A 9,303-nucleotide genomic window follows, 5' to 3' on the forward strand; every position below is an offset into this window, starting at 1 on the left:
ACTGCTGTTGTAATCCTTGCGCACCCATGCATATTGTCGAGGAGAAAAGAAGCAAACAAGCAAAACAAAACAAAAAAAAAAAAAAAAAAAAAAAACATTTTCTCCTAATGTCATATTTTGAGAGCGTTTTGTCTTTGAATTCTGTTACAATAATTTAGAGGTAGGGAGGTTTAGGTTATCCTGACCTGTAGTTATGCTGACCTACTGACCACCTTTTCTCACTTTGCTATTTTCTCCTAATCCTCTCTATTTATGCTTTGTCTGTGCTTGTTGTTATTAATTTTCTGCTGTCTCTCAATTTATTTTTGTGATGGAAACTACACCTGGTCTCGTGTCACAGTGCTTAGCTGCGACTCCTTCCTTGAAGGAGCCATCTGGCTGAGCTATTGCTGTCAATAACTTAATTTCACTCTCCACAGATCACACTCTTGGGTTTTGTCTTTCTGTGTTTGACTGTTTTGGATCCCACAGATTGAATTGCTGCCTCAGAACATATCTGAATAGATTTGTGAAAAGGGACATTATATAAACAAAATTCTCTGTAATCACTCATCGCACACAGTTAGTGTGCGATGAGTGAAGCAGATTAATGTTCTTTACATTGACAGTTTGACAAGTTCTACATCACAAATATTGATATTATATAATAGCATCCCAAGAAAATAAAATTATAGCGATAAGACACAGAAAAGACATTACCTTTTCCTCTAAGCTATGAGAAAATTTGGTCGAGAAGTCAAAGGGGAATAGACATCCAGTGGTGTCTAATTGTAGTTGCATTATTTACACAGGTTGCGTGAATTAAAAGAGGCTTAATTTTGCAGATATTGTTAGAGTCTAAATAAAAGCAAGCACTGGTCAACTTTAAAAACCTTTTAAAAAGGACATCCATGCATATCTAGTGTTTTCTAGGATAGGTCTTAGAAGACTGCTGTGTGTTTAGGTGTTTAGTGAATCAGATACTGTTCACAGAATGAAAGCAAAGTCTCGTTGTCACCATGTCACATGAGTATTTATCTTTCCAAGAACTCACACAATGTCTTTTTATTGTTTTTCACTGTAATATTAAAAAAAATGTATGTGGATGATATAAAGTGGAGAGGAGTGCAAGATGAATTTACAGACAATTACTGCTCTTCTAGGTTGCTGACATTTTATGTCTCTGCTATTTAGTTTTGAAAAACAAACAATGACGCTCACACACACACACACAAGTTCTCTAAATGTTTTGTTGAATACTGGAACTCTGTACATTTCAAACAGTAAAAATCAAGACAGCTACTGCCTGCCTAGTGGGAAACATATAGGAGCAAAGGAGTTCCAAATACTGGGACTGTGTATATATGTGGAGCATGGGTCTTAGGCAGAATCTACCATAGCAACCAGCAATACAGAGTGACAACTCCAGAGTAGAGGTCGCACTAAAGCAATCTGTCAGGACTATTGCACGTCCAGGACAGAATAAAATTTACACCCTTAACACAAACAAAAACACATATACATGAGATAAATTGGCATGTGGGCCTCTGGGAACACAGTGACCTGGGCTACTTACAGTGGCGGATATGCAAGATAATTTGGAAACCTTCAAAGAAAACCAACACTAAATGTACAACGCAACTTTTCAGTCTCACATGCAAATGCACGCACACATACGCACGGATCACCACAACAAAGTACACGTAATACACACTACACCTGTGTGCACTCAGACACCAGATGCCTCATTGCGCTGGCAGGTGTCAGGTTGTCCTTGCAGACAGACAAGCGTGAAGGATGCCGAAATAAACTCGCATTCATTCTGTTTTACTCGGTCTTCTACCATCTTACGTTTGCATTCACACATCATCATCATTCATTATAGTCAAGCGGAAGTGTATATATGCTACCATTCAAGAGATTCTGTCTGTTTTTTGTCTGCTGTACTAAACTCAAATCCAGACGGTCTCAAAATATATGATTTCCCCTAAATGTATGCCTGCAATCTTCATGTTTTATTGCATGCATGTTGGTTTGGTTTATAGCGTCAATAAAGCTGCTTATCGTATCATCAATGTCAACTGCGCACAACATGTACATTTCCTAGTGAGTTTTATATGAATAAATCTTCAAAATCCACATATAAACTACTTAAATGCAGTTGAGTCCTTAGTATCAGTATTTATTCAAAATGATCATGTTCCTGCCTAAGATTTTACTTTACAAATCAGAATGTGCAATAATGATTTTGGCAGTCAAATGAAATTCAACAGAAAAAAAAAAACAAAAAACTTTCTTTTTTTGGTGAAAATAAACATTCTGAACAATTTAGTAATTCTAGTATAAGAGTCAGTGATGTAGCAGGAAAAAGTATTAAATGTATCTTATAACTGTTGCTGATCATATTTAAGAACATAGTTGTGGGAGGTGGTGGGAACACATTCAGGATCTCCACGATCCAGACAACATGTTCGGTGTGCAGGAGAAAGACTTGGGAAAAGGCAAGTCCATCTAAAGGTCTAAAGATACTGAGACTGTTAGAAGAACACCTTCTAAAGGCACCATCAGGGGAGAAGATTTGTCTCAAGATACTGAAAGTTCTGGATATATATTATAATATAGCGGGTCCTTGCGTAGAATTGGTGAAATTGACATGGGGCTTTGTTTGTTCAGTTCAAGTGTGCTTTTTAAATCTGGAGAAGGCTTACAACTTACAAGTTATTATTCAAATTGATATACTTTTCAGCAGGGCCTGTGGGAGCATTTGAAGTTGCTACGGTTTTGTTGACATGCAAGTAGTTTGCAATCAGATTTGAAGCAGAAATGATAAATTCACTCGTCCTGAGTTTGAGGTCATTGTTCTTAACTGGTGGATTGCTTGCTGCTGGGTTCGGGGGTGGGGGGGCCAATCACTTCCTCACGGACTCCGTTCATGTGTTTGGATGTCTTGTTTACAAGTCCACAGGTGAAAGTAGNTATATATTGGTTGCAGATGTGGCTAAAGATGGAAAGACATGGAACTCGAAATGTACATTTTGAAGAAAAGTATTCTGTTACTTGTTCTAAAACGGGCACATTCAGCAGTTATTTAAATTGCTGTCTTTCAACCGGGACATGGCTTTTACACTGCTCCAAAGTAGGACAATGTAATTGGTAATCCAATATGTTCGTGAAATACAAAAAATTCTTTAGCAAAACAATGAATCTAAATCTCTTATTTTTTTTTTTTAAGTAAAAGAGAAAACACATTCCTTTTCTCGAGTGTCCGATGATTTATTTTTTCTTTCCTCCAAGTGTCTTTGAATTTACATTCTTTTGTTGGGCTGAGTAGAAACAACTCATCCCTAACCATGCTCCTGGGTTTCTGTGGATCCCTCTGTGAACAGGGCATGGCAGGGCTTTGGAGAGTGGAGTGTTTCTTGTGCCAGTGATTTTTTTGTTGTTCTGGTAGACAATAGACAAAGACATCATTTATCCCAAGTCAGATTGCTGTTATTGCGTAATGGCAGCGGGGTGTAGCTCATGGCAGAAATGTCAGAACACTGAGATTTAAAGGAACAAGTCAACGTGCATCTCCACAGGCCAGCTGAATGAAAGATTAATGAAACAGATTATTTCAAATGCAAGTTGCAACACAGTTTGGGAGAATTGCCAGATAGTGTCATATTGTAGGCTCCTGGCACTTTAAATGATGTCTTCATTCGTCCACACCGTGTGAAGGTACAATACTTTATCCTTACAAACAGAAACAATTGACAGTTGTGCTTTAGGAGCTACATACAGCAACCAAAGTTCTGAGGATGTATAAATACGTCCATGTGAACTGTCCGAAGATGTGCTTGTGAAAATGTTGATGACAAGTTTTTAGTTTTTCTGATCCAGATGAATGCAGTTCAGCAAAAGACTTAATCAGCAACCATTTCAAAATCAGGTGTGCTGAAAAAGGAAAACACCTAAAACATGCAGGGCTGGATGCTTCGACAACCAGGGTTGGGAAACAATGTTCTATATGATTTCACGTACCTGTAATAATTTGATTATTTAATCCTAAATATGAGCTGGACCTGCTTTCCTTGTAAAGTACCACACGATCATTCATTGTGATTTAGCACTATTGAAATCTAACGTTTTACTGAATCCAGCGCTCATTCAGTAAAATGAGCGTTGGATTCGTCTTAATTGCTTGGACTTTCAAAACCAGCAAATCCTCAGTTTGAACAAACTTGTGAAGCCATTTGTAAGATTTCAGCTTCATTGAGTTTCTTACTCACTCTTGTCACATTTTAGAAATAAAAACCTATCAAAAACACCTGCTTTGAAATATTGTGTCACAACATTCGATACCACTGAGCCATTGCGGAACATGGTAGAAACCTGAAAAAACAAGCTGGACTGAAGCAGCTTAGAACACAAAACAATCCAAGATGAAAACGTAATGTGGTTTTGTTGTCATAATCAAACAATGTTAGCAGATAAGCCATTCTTTATAAGCTGGCTCATGTGTAAATCCGCCAAATATGAAGGGGGAAAAGCAGAAAAGATCAAGGAAGACAGAAAAACAACGGGTGGGAGGGAGCGGGGAGGAGAGCAGTTGGCCTTTTAAGTAGAAGAAGGATGGATATCCTTCATCATTCATATCAAGACAGATGGAATCAATCACTTTACGTCAGATCAAGGCTGTGCAGGGGCACAGGGACACAGGGACACGCGTCTTCCACCAGATTGTCAATTACTAAAAGACAAATGTAATTTAAGTAATAAAAGTGTTACGCAATGAATAACAATAAAAACTAATAAAAGAAGGTCAGAACTAATAAATTAGATTGGACAATATATAGCATAGAAAATGCTAGCTTTATATTGCTAGTTAGACCTAAAGTAGACTAAAAAGACAATTGTGTAACTTTACAACTGACTATTCAATATCAGCTCTGATAAAAACACACAGCTTCAGGACCCTGTTGACCTGTGTGTTGGCAAAGTGTGTGAGAATTGGTTCATAGTGTCCTTTGTCACTAATGCTTTCCCAGATGGGCTAGCTTGTGTGTTTAGAGAAACAATTTCCCACTGGGCAGGGAGAAAACACAGCTGCCTGTAGCAAGTCTGACTAAAACAATAGAGTAGCTCTGGCCAAGAGGCAAGGCAAACACAAATACAGGATGGAACAAAAGAAAGAAAGAAGTATTGATCCTCATTTGAGGACATTTTAAATAAGAAAATGTAAAACAATTATTGACATCTTTATTGTTATTTCTAAACAGTTTCTTTAAAATGTTTGTAATGCTATGTTGGCTGCACACAAAGCATTATAAAAATTGGTAACACTGGTAAAATATACTACTTCTGACCTCAACACAATTTTCTCTTCAATGTATAATTTATCTCAGTTACAAATATTCCCAGATGAATAGGCATACTGTCTTCCTAATCATTCATGTTAGCTGTCTGTAGTAATAATTATGAGACAAACTGGCTCAACTCTGAATCATGGTCATTGATCAGTCTAGGTATATGTATTTGTTTCTGGTGTTTTTCAGAAAACAAGCAAACAGAAACAACAGTCCGGCTATAATGCAACTATGTTGCATAAAAGTTACAAGGTGCATATAACTAATTTCTCATTTGTTTAAACTCGAATGATATTCAGATTATATTGTTTAGAGACATGAGAAAGTCTTGAAAGGTCGCTGGTTTAACTCACAAAATACAACAACATATGACTATTCCTTACTCATCCACTTGTAAAAGAATGTAATGCTCCTCCTTTGCATATTTCCTACTTTCTGTTTAGCTTGGTGTCAAGTAAAAATATATCTGCTGTCGTACAAAAGAAGTTCTGAAAATTAAAAAAATAAATAAATAAACGTAAACATGTCAAACTTATCTCTGTCTTAAACGGATTTTGTCTAACTCATCATTGTCCTTAGATCTGACACAAACAATAAACATAAATACCATACAAAGGTAGGATTATTATAACACTGAGCCACCCGTGTGATGGTTCAGTAATCCATAAAGGAACAAATCTGGTGAGATGTTCCTAGAAAACAAAGTCAAACCTGTGTTTGGTCCTGTGCATAAATCCTGGGTGAACCTGAACTGTGCTCCACGAAGGAAATATGCTGCTGTCCACTCAGACTTATCACACTGTCTGACTCTGAGTTGACAAAGCAGCTTTTCCAGACTGAAAACATACTTGTAGTTACTACAAATATTATAATCTCCGTTGTTATAATCATATATATATTTTTAATACCAATGAATGGAATTTATTTAATGGCACCCGTCTATATTTAAGTGTAGCCTTCTGTGGAGCATTGCATTTGAAACGTTCACAAAGTTGAATATGCCTATCTTTAACTTTGACATTTTTATAATAGCTTTAAAGCACCTCTGCTCTGCTTTCTGTGTGCAATTATAGGACGGCTGAAAGCAGAGGATAGATTGATGCCGTATTAAATGTGTGTTGTGGAAGTTGATGGGATCAGTATCTTGCTTCTCATCATGCCTCATGTCTGTTCCTTCCTCTCTCTGTCTTGGCTCCCACAGCTGCCTTGACCTTGCATTGGCCCTCCCTGTTAAGCAGTTCACGGGTGGCGGATGCAGTGGTCGGGGACTTTGAAGCAGCTTGTGAGTCTGGCTTTTGACAAGGCCACCGAGTCTGCTGCATGGTGAGCTTTCATTAACACCAGTGACTTCTGACACAGTTTTTACTCCTCACAAAGCCAGCCCCATAAATTTAAGCAAGCACAAAACAGGGGGATTTATGAAGCTCATGGTGCATGTACACAAGAATACATGCAAATATACTCTCCGACGCATGATGTGGGTGACAGCTCTTCATCCTGATATATACCGCTAGTACGGTATTGTATTGATGGGAAGAAGTTAAAGGAGAATTGCTTTGAATAAGATTTTTCAAAAAATAAATAAATGAATAAATAAATAAATAATGTCGGTTTTTGAATATATGGGTTAAATAAATAAAGGTAATGTAGCAATGAAGAAAATATCGCATCCTCTTACAAAGTGATAATTATATTAGTATAAGTACCCCCTAAAACAGGTTGCAAATGTCTGAAACTACAATTCCACTCTGGCAAATCTTATCCAAACAGTGTGTTGTTGTTTAGTGAAACAACAAGGGCATCTTTTGAACCTGTCTTTTTAAATCTTGCGATCATTCCACCCACTGCTGTTGTAATCCTTGCGCACACATGCATATTGTGGAGGAGAAAAGAAGCAAACAAGCAAAAAAAAAACAAAACAAAATAAAACAAAAAATAACTTTCTCCTAACGTCATATTTTGAGAGGGTTTTGTCTCTGAATTCTGTTACAATAATTTAGAGGTAGGGAGGTTTAGGTTATCCTGACCTGTAGTTATGCTGCTATGAACTACTAGAGGACCTACTGACCACCTTTTCTCACTTTGCTATTTTCTCCTAATCCTCTCTATTTATGCTTTATCTGTGCTTGTTGTTATTAATTTTCTGCTGTCTCTCAATTTATTTTTGTGATGGAAACTACACCTGGTCTCGTGTCACAGTGCTTAGCTGCGACTCCTTCCTTGAAGGAGCCATCTGGCTGAGCTATTGCTGTCAATAACTTAATTTCACTCTCCACAGATCACACTCTTGGGTTTTGTCTTCCTGTGTTTGACTGTTTTGCATCTCACAGATTGAATTGCTGCCTCAGAACATATCTGAATAGATTTGTGAAAAGGGACATTATATAAACAAAATTCTCTGTAATCACTCATCGCACACATAGAGTGTGCGATGAGTGACGCAGATTAATGTTCTTTACATTGACAGTTTGACAAGTTCTACATCACAAATATTGATATTATATAATAGCATCCCAAGAAAATAAAATTATAGCGATAAGACACAGAAAAGACATTACCTTTTCCTCTAAGCTATGAGAAAATTTGGTCGAGAAGTCAAAGGGGAATAGACATCCAGTGGTGTCTAATTGAAGTTGAATTATTTACACAGGTTGCGTGAATTAAAAGAGGCTTAATTTTGCAGATATTGTTTGAGTCTAAATAAAAGCAAGCACTGGTCAACTTTAAAAACCTTTTAAAAAGGACATCCATGCATATCTAGTGTTTTCTAGGATAGGTCTTAGAAGACTGCTGTGTGTTTAGGTGTTTAGTGAATCAGATACTGTTCACAGAATGAAAGCAAAGTCTCGTTGTCACCATGTCACATGAGTATTTATCTTTCCAAGAACTCACACAGTGTCTTTTTATTGTTTTTCACTGTAATATTAAAAAAAATGTATGTGGATGATATAAAGTGGAGAGGAGTGCAAGATGAATTTACAGACAATTACTGCTCTTCTAGGTTGCTGACATTTTATGTCTCTGCTATTTAGTTTTGAAAAACAAACAATGACGCTCACACACACACACACAAGTTCTCTAAATGTTTTGTTGAATACTGGAACTCTGTACATTTCAAACAGTAAAAAACAAGACAGCTACTGCCTGCCTAGTGGGAAACATATAGGAGCAAAGGAGTTCCAAATACTGGGACTGTGTATATATGTGGAGCATGGGTCTTAGGCAGAATCTACCATAGCAACCAGCAATACAGAGTGACAACTCCAGAGTAGAGGTCGCACTAAAGCAATCTGTCAGGACTATTGCACGTCCAGGACAGAATAAAATTTACATCCTTAACACAAACAAAAACACATATACATGAGATAAATTGGCATGTGGGCCTCTGGGAACACAGTGACCTGGGCTACTTACAGTGGCGGATATGCAAGATAATTTGGAAACCTTCAAAGAAAACCAACACTAAATGTACAACGCAACTTTTCAGTCTCACATGCAAATGCACGCACACATACGCACGGATCACCACAACAAAGTACACGTAATACACACTACACCTGTGTGCACTCAGACACCAGATGCCTCATTGCGCTGGCAGGTGTCAGGTTGTCCTTGCAGACAGACAAGCGTGAAGGATGCCGAAATAAACTCGCATTCATTCTGTTTTACTTGGTCTTCTACCATCTTACGTTTGCATTCACACATCATCATCATTCATTATAGTCAAGCGGAAGTGTATATATGCTACCATTCAAGAGATTCTGTCTGTTTTTTGTCTGCTGTACTAAACTCAAATCCAGATGGTCTCAAAATACATGATTTCCCCTAAATGTATGCCTGCAATCTTCATGTTTTACTGCATGCATGTTGGTTTGGTTTATAGCGTCAATAAAGCTGCTTATCGTATCATCAATGTCAACTGCGCACAACATGTACATTTCCTAGTGAGTTTTATATGAATAAATCTTCAAAATCC

At 37.4% G+C, this 9,303-nt stretch overlaps 1 protein-coding gene and 1 long non-coding RNA gene across 3 annotated transcripts in view; one reads left to right on the top strand and one right to left on the bottom strand.

Annotated features, from left to right (window-relative positions):
• The window catches only part of LOC103148283 (glypican-5-like), a 95,808-nt gene that overhangs the window by 1,866 nt on the left and 84,639 nt on the right, over positions 1-9,303 (bottom strand). The gene's annotated exons all lie outside the window — the stretch shown is intronic.
• Positions 1-9,303, top strand: part of LOC103148282 (uncharacterized) — a 38,318-nt gene that overhangs the window by 857 nt on the left and 28,158 nt on the right. The window contains exon 2 of the long non-coding RNA XR_001664092.1: positions 6,529-6,650. This is a non-coding gene — a long non-coding RNA (uncharacterized LOC103148282). The remainder of the gene's footprint in view (positions 1-6,528; positions 6,651-9,303) is intronic.

This window comes from Poecilia formosa, unplaced genomic scaffold (assembly GCF_000485575.1).
Source record: "Poecilia formosa unplaced genomic scaffold, Poecilia_formosa-5.1.2 Scaffold202, whole genome shotgun sequence".
NCBI lineage: Eukaryota > Metazoa > Chordata > Actinopteri > Cyprinodontiformes > Poeciliidae > Poecilia > Poecilia formosa.